The 17,075-nt window shown below is 44.4% G+C and overlaps 1 protein-coding gene across 2 annotated transcripts in view; it reads left to right on the forward strand.

Moving 5' to 3' along the window:
* Positions 1 to 15,413, forward strand: part of SOBP (sine oculis binding protein homolog) — a 117,219-nt gene extending 101,806 nt beyond the window's left edge. For both annotated transcript variants that reach the window (XM_065056630.1, XM_065056629.1), the window contains one exon: positions 13,448 to 15,413. The gene's annotated coding sequence lies outside the window, so the exon portion shown is untranslated. The remainder of the gene's footprint in view (positions 1 to 13,447) is intronic.
* The last annotated feature ends 1,662 nt before the right edge of the window (positions 15,414 to 17,075 follow it).

Here is a 17,075-nt window from a genome sequence, read left to right on the forward strand (position 1 = left end):
ATTAATCGGCCTACTTATTCCAGCTGAGTTATGCAGCAACTCAAGCCTTCATGATGATGATCAAAATTGCCCTACAGCATAGCATAGAGCAGGACGACCCAGCTGCTTCCTGCTAGCTCAGATCAAATTGACTTACCAACTGGTCACCTCTAACCACCGTTCTTTGGTTGAGCTCCAGACTGCACCCTGGCTCTCAGCTGGGCTGTTCTCGGGGGAGCGAACCTCCACTCCCTGAGCTTTCCTTCCCTGAGTATCGGTGCTCAAGAACTGCCTGCTGTTTGAGACCTGCCTGCCGTAGCTTATCTCAGCAAGACCTGGGCCACGGGGCTTTACTCTCTGACCTCAGGTATCTGCCTCTGGTGCAAGCCTCCCACCTCCGAAAAGCAGATGAGGTTTCCCCCAGCCCTGCGGTTGTTGTATGTTTGTGGTTCCTGGTTGGGCTGCAGAGCAAGGCAGCCATATGGGTAAGGCCACCAACAACTGTGGCTTGTCCAAGGACAGTGTTCCACAGGCAGAAACCCCCTGCCCTTCATTCCCTATTCCCAGCCTATTCAATCCCTCTGATAAAACAGCACCTTGATAAAACTGTTAATTTAATGTATGTCTGTTGCTTCAAACCTGTGAGCAAGAAACAAATGTAATTGCATTTGTTTAGATTCACAAGCATGGAAAGCTTGTTTCAGGAAAAGGCAAAATGGTGGGTGTTGCAAGAAATCTGTTCAGCAGTAAAATACTCATGGTTTGCCGGATGTGTCTTGGTGACATGCCAGATTTCATTACAATCCGTGGATTATTCTGCAGCCTCCAGTAAATCCCTGTCCCTGCTAGCACAAATAGTGACTGCAGTGGTGCAATACGAATATTGCCTTGAAGGGCTTGGCACCTACAGCCATAGATAGCAGCACATGCTGTGGAATCTGGGCCATTGCAATATCTCCCTCCTCGATCAGTGCAGGCTAATTGCACCATCAAAGACACCGCAGCATAGTCAGGACTCCCTTTTTATTTGTTAACGCCGTGTTCCCAATTCTGGCTGCAGTGGCGGAATAGTTCCCTCGATCACAAACAGTGTTTATTTACTTTCTTCGGTGGAACAGAACCATTATTCTTTGCTCTCGGCATGTGCTGACACATTTAAAAGATACATTTGTAAGAACAGAGGACAACTATAACTTTTTTGGACTAATAAACAGCATAAACAATAACTCACAAGTCAAGTGTATATTTAAAATCTTTGCACACTCCGAGGCCTTGCTAGTGAGGATCCCCCTACCTACCCCTGAGGTATGGATGGACTATATGTCCCTCTTAGCAGTGAGATCTTTATTGCAAACCCCAGTGTGACACCTTTGGAGCTTGAAAGATTGTCTCTTCATAAATGTATGCATGCTTTTACCTAGGGGTAGTGATTTGATCTAGTGAGAAGACCACTGTTTGTCTGTATCCCTTTAATTTTAGGAGAGCCATGCTTAACCCTTCCTTTCCCACCTTGCTCAAGCTCCCCATAGCTGTGGTTTGTTTCAAGTCAGTGCTAAGAGACTTGCACATTTGTGAGCTGACACTGCAGTCAAAGACAGGCTGGTTCTTAGCATCTGTGTATGCTTGTCTGGATCATCCAGGCTGCAGTAATACCACCTCACTGAGGTACCAATCCCAAGAGGGGTTTAGCACCATCCACAGCCAAAGCCTTAAACTCAGAGAGAGGTCTGGCTTCACTACGTTGTGTATTTTTGCCTGTTGACAAAATTATAAATGACATCACTTCACAGATAGTATTTGACAGAGAAAGTGGGCAAACTGAACAAGCTGCACTGAAAAGACAAAAAAGGTGCTTTATCACTCAGTTATTGTCCTTGGCTCTTTGTATTCTCTAAATGTCAATAACTGCCACTGCGGTTATCCTCCAGAATAACCATTTTCCCATTCACCAAGAATTATATGTATTCCTTTGTCTCAGTGTAAGAGTTGTCTTACGGGAAAGTTTTCAGGTTGCCATGCAAGATTAATTTGACCCAATATAGACATCTGGAATGAAGACGCCACTGAGCTAATTGTCTAAACTCTCTTTAAAAGCAGGCACTTCAAAGAGACAGCTGAGCTCATCCTGAAGTCAACAACTAAGACAGCTCAGATGAATTGTGCCCTAACAGTGGCTATTTCTCCCTGCAGTGGAGGAAGCTTAGGGAAACTGGCACAGACAGATGTCCTCATAGGCACAGAAAGTTAAAAAGCCCAGCCTAGGTGTCTGCCATGCCTCTGGGTTTGTGCAATAGCATAGCATGGCATGGTGATGGTTATTAGTCAGTCTGTGTTCGTCCCCTCCTTTCTCAGCAAAAAGTAAAGAAGCAGCCTCAGCGCAGAAGAGATTTGAGACGGGGAACCTTGTGTGCTTCAAGGGAAAAAGGATACACAAAATAATCCACAGAAATAAACAGTGTGATAACCATCTAATTCCAGTGGGTACCTCAGTGAAACGCGGGTGGGTTTTGAGCCTCTCAAGGCACGTGCAAGTGATACGTGCAGCCCGATGATTGATTTGAGGTGAGCACTCTTTGGTTTCACGCAGAGCCCCTCTTTTGCTAGTGCTACTCATAGTCAGTTGAGGGGAACAAGGGGGCTGCTCATGTTTCTGGCCTTCCAGCAGTCTGTCTGTGAAGACTGCGCAGGGCTCAGAGCCTGCCCGTGTCTGTACCGAGGGGATGGGCAGGGGGAGCAGAGCATCGGTGCAGTCTCTTGACTGCAGCCCTGACCTCCACCATGCCCATGAGTTCCTCCTGCCCAAACCTGGGGAGGGACAGAGGTAAAACCCCGCTCCTTTGGCAGTCTGGTTATGGGGAGGATCCCTCAGGAAAGACACCCAGCCTCATGGAAATTCTCATAAAATACAAAGAGGGTAGGAGCTGCTTTGGATTGGCTTGGGCCATTGGAGGTTTGTGTTAATTGGACTGGCCATGCTAACTTGGGACACAAGAAAGTCCAGAGAATTGTCTTTTTCTCTCGTGCTCCCCAGCTACCATAATTGGAAAATCTGAACATATTGCCCTAATGTGCAACTTGTCCTCGATGTTATTTCCCATCACATTGTATGTAAAGAAGGAAATTAGCCAAATATTTTTACACTACAGTTCTGGACAGACAGATTGAATTCGTGTAATAGCAACATGGACTCTCTAAAAGGAGTCAATGCAAGCGTGACCTTTTCAGGCAAGTCGCCAAACTCTGGATTATTTAATGTACGAAATACTTGATTATTGGAAGTGCTAATCAGCAACATAATCCTTGATGTTAAAGTTTAGTCTCTCCATCAGGATGTGGACTATCAAGCTGTTCTAGTTTTATGCAATTCGAAGAACTGGCAAAAGATGTCAAGGTGCCAAAGTCCTACTATGATAAAGGAATGAAGCTAGGAAGAATATTCTGTTGAGTGTTATATTTTCAAGTATGAGCAATGTGAGTTTCTAAAATTAGCAGTGTTAGTGTTGCCTGCCTACATGCCCTATGTCCAGGTGGGATCAGTTTTAACCCTCCAGTTTTGGTGTCAAGGTTTCCTAAAGCAGATAAATGAAAACACTAAGGTCTATTTGGATTTCACATGATAGTTATGGTAAACTAAATTAGAAAATTAAGTGACACATGCTTACCTCACAACTAGCTTCTCTATATGTGTGTGCATTCACTAATCCTACGTTGGGGGCAGAGGGGTAAGAAAAGGAAGGAGTTTTTCTGCTTGATTCAGCAAATTTTCTCCCAGAAGTAATGGAAATAGTAGGAGTATGGCCACCTACAGAGCCAACCCATATGTCCTGGGGTCAGCATCTGCTGAGTTACAGGCCCAAACTTCCAGCTGTCTAGTCCATACACTGTAGTCGTAAAAATATACAACATGCAGAACGCTCCAGTTCAGAGCGGAAGTAATATATATCCCACTGTGAGCTCCCCTGCCCATAATGGTCCAGCACTAGATTTCCTGCTCTGGTCAGGATTCCTGAGGCAAGGGCCATAGCTATTAACCTCCCTTTTTGCCTTTAGAGTTTTTATCACTCCCCTGTCACTGTCACTTCTATCTACCAGCATCTTACCCTGTCCTGTTTGCTATGATCAGGACAGAATGTGACCTTAAAGGTATACTTGAAAACAGATTTTCTATATTTAAACACATTTATATGCTAGTCATCTTCGTTGACACACTACTATGGACCAGAGCTTTAGCTAATTTAAACTGGATATGGTTCCACTGGTGCTAAACTAATTTGAATCAGCAGAGTAATTGGACTCACACATTTAACACCTACTCTTCTGGTTCAGAAGTTTTCTTTCACCCGCCTTCTTATGACCCTACAGAAATTTTCCATTTATCCAAAGAGGGAGAGGAGACGCTGTTAACACCACAAAGGCTTAAACATATTTGCTTGGAACTGAAGCTTTACCCTTGGGAGCTGCCTGGCTCTAGCACTGTGATTTTGTGTTTCAAAATTGTCTGTATAGCTTCTCAGATATATTAAATCAGAAAAAGGATTTCCCAGGAAAAAAAAATGGTTTCAAAATGGTGAAGTATAAAATTACATACTTCCAGGGTAGCTTTCAGCTTACACACCTTGCTGCCCAAGTGTGGGAGCACTAACTTCCATTGCAGTGGCAGTAAATAGCACAGTGCTGAGTGCCGGTTTCTGATGAGTTCCTCCTGCTTTTCTATAAAACCTCCTAGGCCATATGTTTCAAATATGAAATCTGATTCTTTAACCCAATTAAGAAAACAACTACACCTGGTCTGATTTGCAAAGGTAGTGAGCATCTAAGGCTATTAGCAAACAAAACACATGGACAGAACTTCAGCTGGCAAAAAATGCCGCAGCTCAGTTGACAGAACCACAGGAATCTGCAGTGCCTGTGGCTCCTGGAAGCAGTAGCTTACTTGACAGCTCCCAGGACCTGTGGCCACTGACCTCAGAGATCATTTCAGTGCTTACTTGCCCTTATAACTTTTAATTGTCTTGTGAAATAAAAATTTTTTGAACTGAAATAAGCATCTAATCCACACCATACCCTGAGCTGGTACAACCCTCATTCATATTGTAATTCTTTGCCATGCTTTGAAAACTGACTAGGCACTTCCATACATATAAGGCCTAATGCTCCTCTTATTTAAGTTGGCGCAAAGCAGATTTGGCTGGATTCAGAAGTGTTAAGTGTAAGAAAGGCATAGGGGGAAACTCTAGTTCTCCATCAGCCTGTTCTTGTGCTGACAAGCTACCAAAGTCAGTGGCACAAGGAATGTTTATGGGGGGAATAAGGTACAACTCGTGATTAAATACAGAGTCCCTAATAACAAAGACCATAGTAAAACAGACAGGCAACCTTATAAAAACATCGTCTGAGACAATGATTGCCTTTACATGCAGAAGCTGAGATCCTGGACAGTATGTGTCTGCTGCTGAAATCTGATAAGGAGCTAAGCACCTAATAGCCTTTGTGAAGCTTGACCCTGCAACAACTATGGCCAACCTCTGTGCATAGCAGTGAGCTCTCAGCAACTGTGAGGAGCTTATAAACTATTTCTCAGTACTACAAGCAACATCTGAAAGTGGGTCAGAAAGGAGCTAAACACTTTTGAGGACTGTGGTTGCAAAAATGTTGGACATAATCAAGCAGTGAGCAATAGATTTTAAGATACAATTCATGTTAAAAAAGCAGTGAGGGATTCAAGCAAAGCAGAAGCAAAGCTGGGCAAGAAATCAGGAGGAAATCAGACTGTGACAAGCAAGCTTTTCTGAAGCACTTTTTGTTTCCAGATTACCTGGTCTCTCCATGTCTATTTTTAGGTCCTATAGTGCAAACCAGGCAAGTTAATCACATTCCTGGGTGCCTCCATCAGTCGAGGCCTTGCAGCTGAGGCCTGCTAATCACTGCCTTATTTACACTATTTTGATAACGAGCTGCATTTCCCTCCCAGGACCAGAGGTTGTGTTGGGAAGTGTGTGTGATCATCTCGTGAGAGCCATGAATTGAAGTAACCTCTGACATTTTGCAGAACTCTGAACTATTCAGCGTTTGCTTCTACCGTGAAAATTACAGCTAATTAAATATCTGGGCTTTATTCTGTGCAGTACTGTGCGCACTCAGCGCTTGGTGCTTCTAATGGAAGTTGAAGGCCCTGGGCATGTTACAGGCCAAGGCATTGCCTCTGACTCATTTGCGTGGCTTTACTTCCCCAGACACGATTTTGGTATTTGAATAGAATGGGATTCCTGTACAACAAGTGTCTCAATTTGTAATGATATCCTCCCTGCAGCTGGTTTGCTTTTCCAAGTGTTTCTGAAACATTACTGTCTTAAATTGGAGCCAACCTACAGTAACAAATAATCTAGTGGTGAAGAGGCTGAACAGCGTTTGTTGAAAGGACGCTCTCGCTACCTGCTGCACTCCATCTTGCAGTCCCCATTTTGGATTTTCAGACTGTGTAATGTAATCACCTTCTGTGGAAGCACGCGTTAATAATAATAATAATTAAAGTTTTTAGGGATTGAGCAAAGTGAAACAACTATCAACCTCTCTGGAAAGATCTGCATCCCATCATCGGCTGATTGATATTCAACCCTATGGTTAGAGCAATTTTCAGCTATTTATTTGGAGCCCACATGGTTAAATGTAAAGCTTTGTGCTGTCTGCTTATGCTCCAAATATTTGTAAGCTTTCATGAATCACTTGTGCTTCTACTTCTAAGTTTTTTATACAAAGCTAGGGGAGAAACCCAGAGGAATTCTCCAATTGAGAAATGCTTGAACACAAGTAGAAAAGAAAAGATGGATGATGAAAATTTGAATTCTGACCCTAAATTTCAAAGATCAGTTAAAATGCCAATTCTGTTTTATTTGAAACAATTTACTGATTATTGCTGAACTCTTTATCTTGGTGGTAAAAATATTGTTCCTGTTTTCTTGGGTGGGAGAGGAGGTGGAAAATAGAGGAAAATCTAAACCAACAGTTGGGTCCAGTGCAGGTCGCCCAGCGGCCATTGGTGCTGGGGATAAGGGAGATGCCTTAAGGTGCCTGGCACTGCACCAAAGGCTATGTTAGTTCTCACCTGTCTGCTTCTTATGTGTTATAGGTGGTTTTTCTTCTTCCTCTCCCCACAGTGTAACCTACCTGGCATTTTGGCCACCTGAGCATGCCTGTTTGCCTTTGGATGAGTCTGCAACTCTTTTTGCTTACGTGGTAATGAACTAGGATGGGGAGTTGTGAAAAGCATGGGGAGAAACCCCAAGGGGATGGTGCCAGGCATGCAGCCCTGGACAGTGATGGATGGAGGGGCTGTTTGTGGGAAAATGTTGATTGCTTCATGACATGGGATCCTGAAACTTTTCACTTAAAAGATTTGATGCTGATGATAATAATAATAAAGTAATAATTAATAATAGGATTTCAGATGAAGAAGCCAGGCCCAAGTGTAACCCAGGTGAGGAAGAGGACTTTCATAGGAGGTGCAGGCTGTTGCTCAGCGAGACCTCTGTCCTCACCGTTCATCCTCCTCCACACTGCTGCCCACAGTTAATCTGCCTTTTTTTTCTGGCTATGTAGATCATCTTGGATAAGAAAATTGAGAAGTACCTCAGAATAGCCAAAAGCCTAGTGGTTTGGGCCCACAGGAGACTGCTGAAATTCAAGTTGAAGTTTCTATTCTGAATTAGACAAAATCAGAGGCTTGAGGAAGGGTTATCACATCACAGTGGTTGCCAGTTTTCAGGAAAGGAGTGTAGAAACTGTCTGGATTTGGTTTTCCTTCTGGTTTAGTTTTTCTGTTTTGTTTTTTTGGTTTGGTTTTTTTTTTAGTTTCTTTTTTTTTTCTTTTTTTTGCGAAGTTTCAGCTTTATTCCAGTGCAGAATGGGAGAGTAAGTTGAAAATCTGTCTTCTGCTGCAGCCGTACGTGAAGCATTGTTGGGGCAAAGCAAACTTTTTACACGTCTGCCCAATACACTGGCACTGCACTAACTGGAGGGCAAAGGGCTGCCTTGCTGTTGTGGAGGTATACCTGGTCACCCCAGGATAAAGCAGAATCTGGCCTTGGCAGGCTCTTTGATGTGCCACCGGGGCCATGGCCAGGGACAGCAGGTACTACAGCTGAGATTACAAGTCCAGAGCTGTGGTGGTGTTTTCTTTTTTGTATGACTTGCATACATACCTCAAAGTGCCCCACTATGTAAACCAGAGACCCCGTCAGTTAAAGCCTGGAGAAGGATGGTGCCATGGAGCTGGGCGTTAGTTGACATCGGCTTCATGTTCAGATTGAAAGTGAAGGGGCGTTGCATGAACTTGCTGAGAAATTGTACTATAAAAGGTTAAACCATGAGAAACTTCTTTGAAATGGTGAAAAATTATATGAAAAGAATATTCAGAGAGTTTCTGGGGAGATTGCTACTTTGAAAAATAGAAAGTGGTATAGGTGGAGGCGCAAGGATGACAACAGCAGAGAAACCTGACAGCAGTGCCAATGCTGATATCTGGGGAACCGAACCCAAATGTTCATCCTAGCCTACCAAGACTGGTCTCACCTGCCTCCCTCCATGGTTGGTGGATAGAGAGGCTCTTCCCAGATGTTTTTCAGAGCACTTAAGGTAGTGCCTGCTCTGCAGCACCCCTGGGCAGGGGAAGGAGAACAAGGACACTGGTCTCCCTGGGTTAAAGCTCCCAAGCCCCTGTCTCACCTCCATATGTGCCACAAAGAGAGGAAATAAGAAAGCAGTGCAGTTTGGCAGGGAGCTGCTTTCACAGAAAGCTTGACAGTGATGGGAACACAAGGAAATGGAAATTTAAAATACTGCAGCATGGGTTCCTGGTGACACCTGTTTTGTCCAGGAGAATCTGAACCTGAATGGTAGAAGAGGTGCCGTGTCCCCTGGGTCTGTGCAGAGCAGGTTGGACAGTGAAATCGTGTTGGTGCTGTGGTGCAGCAGAGGATTTACAGCAGCTCAAGCCATTCTCCCCCAAGCATGTGGGTGCTCTCTGCCGAATTTAGGGAAACCTGGTTCCACTGGCTGTGGAGAAGAGCTGCATGCTTACCCAGGCCTAGACTGTTCTCCGGTTTTGGGGGAGCACTGTCTATAGAGTTGTATAAAGGAGGGAAGAAACTACTTTTTGCTTTGCATTATGATGTATCCCTGCTGTGAAGCCTGGGGCTGAACACAGCGGTCAAGAGCAGACTCTGCTTCTGGATAGCAGGGTTTTGAACAATTGTCACTGATTTTAAAAGAGATAGAGAGGACTTTATTTCCCTTTCGTTTCTCTTCAGTGAACTGGCTGCCTGGTAAATCCTGGAGCATGGACCCCACAACTTCTTGGTGACTCTCAGGGTCTCTTCCACACTGATGAGTCCTTTGCTCCCTCTTTTTTAAAAGTGTTTTTCCCTTGGGCTATGCAGGAGCACAAAGGAGAGCCTGGAACTGTATTTCCTCCATTTCCTTAATATATAACAAGGGTATGGTGACATACATTCCTGTTCCTGACTTCACTAGCTAGTTCCATGGTTCATTTTAGCATACATGGAATGAGTTTAGTGAGAGATGGTACTAAATGTACCAGCAAGGGGCCAAATGTAGATGTAAACTGGTGAAATTTCCCCCAAGGCTTTTCTAGGACTGGATGCAGGGAAACAGGAGTCAGCACGCAACAGACCTTTTGCTTTCAGGTTTATGTTTCTCCCTCAAGGTCCTTTCCTGCCTACAAGGCGACTAGATGTGATTGCAAGCACAGCCTCTGGTGCATCCCTGCAACAACTCAGTCACGGAGTCGGGAGTGACTAAGCTGTCCCTACCACTTCTTCTGCCTTGGCATAAAAGGAAGACAAATCCCAAGCCTCTTCTCCAGTGCATTCTTGGAAGTCACAATGTCTGCTCAGATTACAGCTCGTGTTTCAGTAGGCGGGAAAGCCCAAGTTACATGTCTGACCCAAAATTGGGAAGGATCTGTAGCTTACAAGACCAGAGCAGAAGGAAAACATCACCTTTGGAGTCAAGGGTTGGTGCTTAAGGACCCTGCTTGTTATCGCATTTGTGCCAAAAGCCTCCCCTGACTCTTGCAGTGTGGCATCCCTTCAGTTAGCTCATGGAAAGATAAATTATCAAATATTTAAAATTGAAGGTTTTAATGAAGAAGCTTGAACTGCTTTAAGAATTGCTTTAAAAAAATAAATAAATAAATTACAGAACTATTACAAGTAACAGATGATTCCAGAGTGTTTCCAGGGCTGAGCTTGCTCCCATGCTGACTTTAGCTACGCTCTTGCGGTTTATCTCCAGAGCAGTTTCCCTGAGAAAATAATTGCAGTGCCTTTACTCTAGGGCCATGCATGTCCCAGATGAACTAGGCCTCTTTTAGCACATCAGCATTTATTGTTTGGGTGAATTAAGTGCTGTGCTAAATGATGGAAACACTGCCATGCCAGCCCACATCAATGGTTGCCTCAGCCCTCCCCACCCACTCTATTTTTTTTCTGAACAATAAGATGTGAATCTGGAGACAGGAATGTTCAATGGAGTGCAGAATGAGGGGGAAGCAACCATGAAAAAAACGTGTGTGTGTCTGTTTGCATACATGTCCAAAGCCATGTCATAGAACCATACAGTTGTTTAGTTGGAAAAGACCTTTAAGATTGTCAAGTCCAATCATTAACGTAATACTGCCAAGTTCAGCTCTAAACCATGTCCTTAAGAACCTTATTTACACGTCTTTTAAACACCTCCAGGACGGAGACTCCACCACTTCCCTGGGCAGCCTGTTCCAGTGCCTGACAACGTTTTCAGTGAAGAAGTTTTTCCTAATATGCAGTCTAAACCTCCCCTGATCAGCAATATTTGATGTGTGTTGAAGGCAAGTTCAGCTGGGGTGAAGAGCATATGTTGTGCTTCTAAAAAGTAATTTGTTTTTTAGGGGAGATATAAATAGCTGACTTCATTGTGGTGGTCACGCACAGTGGTGTTGGCACGAGGTGTATAACGTCTAACTGTGAAGTGGTGATGACTAGTGTGTTCTCATTTCTTCATAAAACTTTGCATGCTATGCCTGATATGGATTTTTATTCTGTCACTTGATCGCTACAAAGATGCATCCATCAAACGCCATGACTGTCATGTGAGCCAATCAGCAGGGAAGATCCTTCTCTCCAGTCTGCACAGGCTGTTACACCGAGTCTGTCTGCAGTAGAGGGGAAAGAGACAGGACTTCCAAAGCTAGCTGACTGCTCCAAGCAGAAAGCATTGAGAGCTAGTGAACTTCTTTATGCCCTCTCTCCCAAATCCCTTATCAGTCTGTGCTGTGCCATGCCATTTGAGACTGATTAGCAAGAGATGGAAATCCATTTCCTCTGATGCAAAGAGAGGAGCAGGCAAATACCTGAAGTGTGGAGTGAAGTTTCATACAGACGTTACAGATTTTATCTGCTTCCCTTTTTAGTTAATCTCAGAGCAAGATTTCAAGCCAAAAAGTGACAGAAAGCAGTCGTGTACTTTATGAGGAGTACTTAGTAGGTGGATACATCCCAGTTCTCAGTTTAGTTCTTGTCCACAGATCTCTGTACACACAGAGCTGCTCATCCTGCTGGGCATGTTGCCTGAAAGCCCAAATGTTACTCCTTAATCTAGATATTGTGGTGTCCATGCTCTGGAAGTTTATGCTGGTCAGCATATTCAATGTGCCTTCCCGTCTCTGCTTTGAGAAGGGCAGAGGTTTGGCAGGGGGGTATGCAAAGGAGGGATTGCAGAGGAGCCAATGTGAGGAAGAAGATGTTACTTAGCAGCAAAACTGAGGCTGATAAGTACTTCAGAGTTTCAGTCTGAATCTTTAGGGGACAGCAGATCCCATCCAAGGAGACTGAGTCTAACGCATGCTGTGTAGAGAAAGAGTACAGTCCTTGCTAGGCCATCTACATGGTCAAATGACAAGGGAAGCAGAAGCACTTGAGTCCATGGCATATCACCCAGTAGCATCTAGATAAACTAAGGCACCAGGAGGGTGTTGTTAGTTGCATTAGATCGATAAGAAGGTGATTTGGGTTTTCAATAGCATGATTCCAAAGATGTTTGTGACCTTGGCCCTCAGTACTGGCAAAACTCACCTTATTTTAGGGGAGCTACCATGCAGCTTTCTGAAGGCCTCAAATCAATAAAGATGTGTTTGCTCCAGTATTGTTCACCCAGTCAAAGCACTGATGGGCTTCAGAAGAGAGTTATCAGGATAAGTCCTGTGAGGTGCATCCCTTTTCTGTCCTAAAAAACGAGAAGAAAATAAAAGTGGATAGTACATCTGGTCAGATTACAGAAGAAAAATGGACCTGAAAATGAGGACTGGGATAGAAGAAGGGCAAAACTAGAAAGTTAAATTCTTTGCCTGATTCTATGATCTGCTCTACCAGGATCTGGAGAGTTTTACAACTCACACATGGTCCATGGAAATGTATGTGTTCAACACTGAAAATACCAGATCTTGGTGAAAGTTTACGTCAGTGAGAGTAATGCCTAGTTCTGGTTTGAGTCCTAAAATGCCTTTATTTGAATTCTGTTTGTCATGCTAGGCAGTGTCAGTAACCATGCTCTGCTGGTTGTGCCTCCCTGGTGCTGTAGCTGCTGTGGTGGTGACACAGGACTGATTGTAGACCGTCCTAAGAGAGAGGACCAAGGAGATTGGGGAACTCCAGCCTGACGTCCCTCACTGCAGCTCTGTTTTGCTGTGTTGAGCATCCATGTGTCTTTTGTATGACTATGGATTTGGGGAAAGGCCAAGAGGGGCATCTTCAGTTTGCACGCATAGCCTGGATAGTACCTACAGAGTTAGGTCTGTTAGTGGGAGATGTGTATTATGTGAGAGTGGAGCTGTCTCCAGGTGCCATCCCAGTTTCTCTGTGACTGATCAGCCCTGTGGAGCTGCACACCAGCCCATGCAGTGAGGTGCCTCTGGGGACTCCCAGCATGTGCAGTGTTCCTCATCCCATCCCATCACAGGTGCTGTGAGGTCCTGGTGCAAATGCTTCTCCTTCACTTGACTCCACTTTCCTGCCTGTGCCATGCAGAGAGGGGTACATCCCAGATCTGCAAAGCACACTGAGATCAAGGGGTGAAGGGTACTGCATAATTGCAAAGTATCATTATTCAACCATGCTCTTGTAGGTGCTCTATGAAACCCAGAGAATGAACTAATATTATATCGGTTTGCAGTTTTTTTATCGCAGGAATTCTTCCATCTTCCTTTCCGGTGACCTCAGAGGCTGCATGTACCTCAGAGGCTGCATGCCACCTTTGTGGCAGGAGGGCCAGCCAAGGCCGAAGCGGTGGGCTTGTGGCTTGTGTCTCTGCCCAGCTGCCTGCCCAGCGTGAGGCTACGTGCAAGCTCAGGCCGTGCCCAGCTGCCTGCGATGAGTCTCCCACTGCTCACCCTGACCACCTCTCCTTGTCTGCTTTGCAGGAACGCTCACCAACAGGGTACCTTGCATGGAGAAAGGGAGCAGAGCAAACCACGTCACTCCACCGAATGACACCAGCTGGTCCGCTCACCACCCCCTCTGGCTAAAAGTCCAGCAAAGAAAGCAGCTTCTTGTCACGAAGCCCCTCCGAGGAAGCCTCGGTCCCACGGGTGCCTTTGACCCAGAAGACAGCACATCATGGACCCACACAGTGTGCTCAGCATTCCTGCGACCACCCCTCTTCTCCTCCAAGGAACACTTTTTCCTCTTGGTTTCTTGCTGGGGGGGATTTTTCACCCTGGTTTCAAAAACCACACGGACCAACGTAGGTACTTTTCTCTCTCTGATTTCAAAATTCAGATATTTGAGACTGGACAATGATACGGATTTTTTTTTTTCCTTTCGAAAAAAACTGCTGTGGTTTTGCTGCTACACTAAGAATCGTGATTTGCATTGTATGGTTTTGGACCTATTCAAGTTTTGATGGGGGAAAGGGGTAATACTGGAGTAGCAACGCTTCAGAGTCATCTCTGTCCTACCCATGATGCACTTTTAAATGAAGAGTTAGAATATTTTATTGGCTAATATACTTTCCTTGTTATTTTTACAAAGGCCACCTTTATCCTTTCTAATGCCATATTTTCAGTGTTACACTTTTATGGCTTTTAATTTTTGATTTGACAGATGTAAGAAGCAGCATGAATAGTTTATACTGTGGTTTTTCAGAGACTGAATGCCAAGAGAACTCAGTAAATGTTTATTCTTCTCAGCTTTCTCTTTAAATTCCCCTAAATAGCGCCCCATTTGGGAACAGAGCAAGAGTGTTGAACTAAAGACCAAAATTCCCTCAAGGTGTAAAATAATCTGAGGGGAATATTTGCTGGGCGTCACGAAAGACTTGGATGAAATTTCAACCCTGATGGTTTTCAGTGATCCAGGAAGGCAGTGAGACAATCTCTCCATATGCATAGCCCTTTCATGATAATTAGAATGGTATGGACAAACCAATGAAAACAAGGGTAAAGTGAGAAAGATCCCCCATGATTCTGTTTCACTGTTTGCTTTCTCCTGTCATGGTTAAGAGAAATGTGCAATTCGATCCTCGATCAGTGGGTGGAGGATAACAGGGTAGAATTTACTTGTGTGCACTTGTACAGTTGTAGCCAAGAGTCCAAAAGTACACTAGAGCATGTTATACTGGCACTGAATTGGTAAGAGAGTCGTGGAGTATCCCATTCTGACAAATAATAATAAAAAAAAAAATTAAAAAAAAATGAAAAAAAAAGAAAAAATAAAAGAAAAAAACACAAAACCCCACAAAAACCCCACAAAAAAATCAAAAACAAAAAAACCTTAAAAAAAATTTCAGATCACCTTGTGATTCAGTGTAACTGTTTACTAACTCGAATAAAGCAATTGTTCACTCTCGAGTGTTCAGAGTACACCTTTTCTATAAGGCTGCTGCGGGGAAGTGAGGGGCAGTTTGCAGGAGCAGTGTCTCTGCTGGTGGCAGCGGTGTTGGGAGCAGGGTAGCAGAGTCAGTTGAGCCAGAGCCTTGTAGTGATGGTGCACTATGAGCACTATGTATATACTGTATTTCTATATTTTCCTTTGTACAGATTCACTTAAGTCAAGCTACTGTTTTACAGGTGCTCCTTATTTATTAGAGCTGTGAAAGCTTGGAAAACACACCGGGCGAGTAAGCTCGCTTTTTAAAAAAACAAACAAACAAACAAAAAAAGAGAAAAAAGAAAAAAGGCTGGGAGGGTGGGGGGATGGAATCCAGCAACTCCTGAGTCTAGGGAGAGAGCTCAAAGAGCTACTGATGAAACATCTTCATGAGAGCAAGAATCTGCAGCACCCTCAGTGTGCTCTGCTTTCCTTTTGGGCTTGCAACACTTTTCTCTCTCTCCCTGACTGGTGTCAGATTTATTAAAACAAAATAAATCTCCAAGAAAAAAAAATGCACTTAAATGTGCTGTTGTTTTATTATTTTTTTCCTTTTTGTGCATGCATTCATTCATTCATCTACCTGCCTGGTCACAGATCAAAGAAAACTGGGCCTGAAGTCTTTGAAAAATATGTGTAAGTGTTCTTGGAGGCTGTATGTATCTATGTCCCTTCCATTTTCGCTCCTCCCTCACTGCCTCTTGGTTTCTGCGGTGTTTAAGGCATGGGGGGAAAATGCCCCACAGATAGCACAGTGCAGAGTGAGGTCCTGATCTCGGAGAAGAGCCCCGGATGGATGCACTGCCTGCAGCTTCATTCATTTCACGGCAATCTGTGCAAGCGCAGTTTGCTTCTGCTGCATTTGAGGCAGCGTACCAAGCATGTTCTGCTTGCCCTTTTGTAAGGACATGGGTTTTCTATCCATGAGCTCCCCCTGAAATCAAGCCTAGGTTCTTAAAGCACCAGCCTCTGCCCCAGGTGCCCCCAAAACTGCAACAGCAACATATCTGCATGTCCTGAGCTATCTTGGACAACAGCATTTGCTTCCCAGCTCTTGGCCAGCACAGCCAGTGCTGCTGATGGAGGGTTTTGACATGTCCGGTGAGCTCTGTAACTGTTTGACTGATTTCATTAACCAGCCGTGTAAGGCAAACAACAGCATAAGCATGCCTGCTTGGAAGGGCATGTACAGCAAAGCTTGTCTCCCGAGTAAACAGCTTGCTGCATCTCTATTTATTCATCTGAACTTGGCTGTAAAATGAAGGCCGTGTGTATTGATTTTGCTTTTGTCAGTGGTCCAGAATTGTTAGCACACATTTTCACTCTTCTGAAAAACAACAGACTCTTTAGAGGAATCTTTCTCTCTCGTGAGCTGCTTTTTTCCAGAAACAGAATCAGCTTGTCAGAAATCATCAGGACAGCAGAGGTAGAGGAAGCGATGTAGGCTGGAGCTGGCTTCATGCATTTCCACTGATCACAAACTTACCTTAGCTTTCCTGAAAATTTGTCTGCCTTACACTTTCTTAACATCTCACCCCAGCATTCGGAATCTGAAAAACTGCTTTGGACAGTTGAATCAGTTCATTGTTTGCTATTTTAAAAATATCTACAGCTGCATATCTGGCCAGAAATCTCCAAGTACACATAAACCTTCAGCAAAATGTAGACCAAATGGTACAATACATTATGCAAAAGAAACCTGCTTTATTTTTGAGGCCAAATCCATCCCTTGCACGATGCCAACAAAATGAATAGAATTACACAAAGGATGTAAGAAGGTCCTTCGCAATTAGTGGGAACCCAGCAAAGGCTTGTAGAACAGTGCTTGCTCACTGCCGGCGTTATTTATTACGCACTAAGACCTAATAGTCAAGCCAAGCTCTTTCCTGGAGAACTCGCCACCGAGGAGCCAGACAGAGAAAATCCTGATGCACTGGGAGATACAGGGGAAGGTTCCTGCATGCAACAGCCATCAGTCCAGCGCTTGCACACCTGCAGTTTCAAGATGCAGAGACTCTCTTCACAAGCAGAGAGAGGCAGCTTTGCCTCAGGTCTGTAAGCCAGCCCAGTGTGGGTCCTGTCGTGCTGCTGGGTAGAGGGGAGTTGGCCGTGATCAAGCCACATGGGTCCTTCTGCTGGCACCGAATTCTTGCTGTCAGTGAGAATTTTGCCCTTGCGATA

Source organism: Columba livia, chromosome 3 (assembly GCF_036013475.1).
Source record: "Columba livia isolate bColLiv1 breed racing homer chromosome 3, bColLiv1.pat.W.v2, whole genome shotgun sequence".
NCBI classification, from domain to species: Eukaryota; Metazoa; Chordata; class Aves; order Columbiformes; family Columbidae; genus Columba; species Columba livia.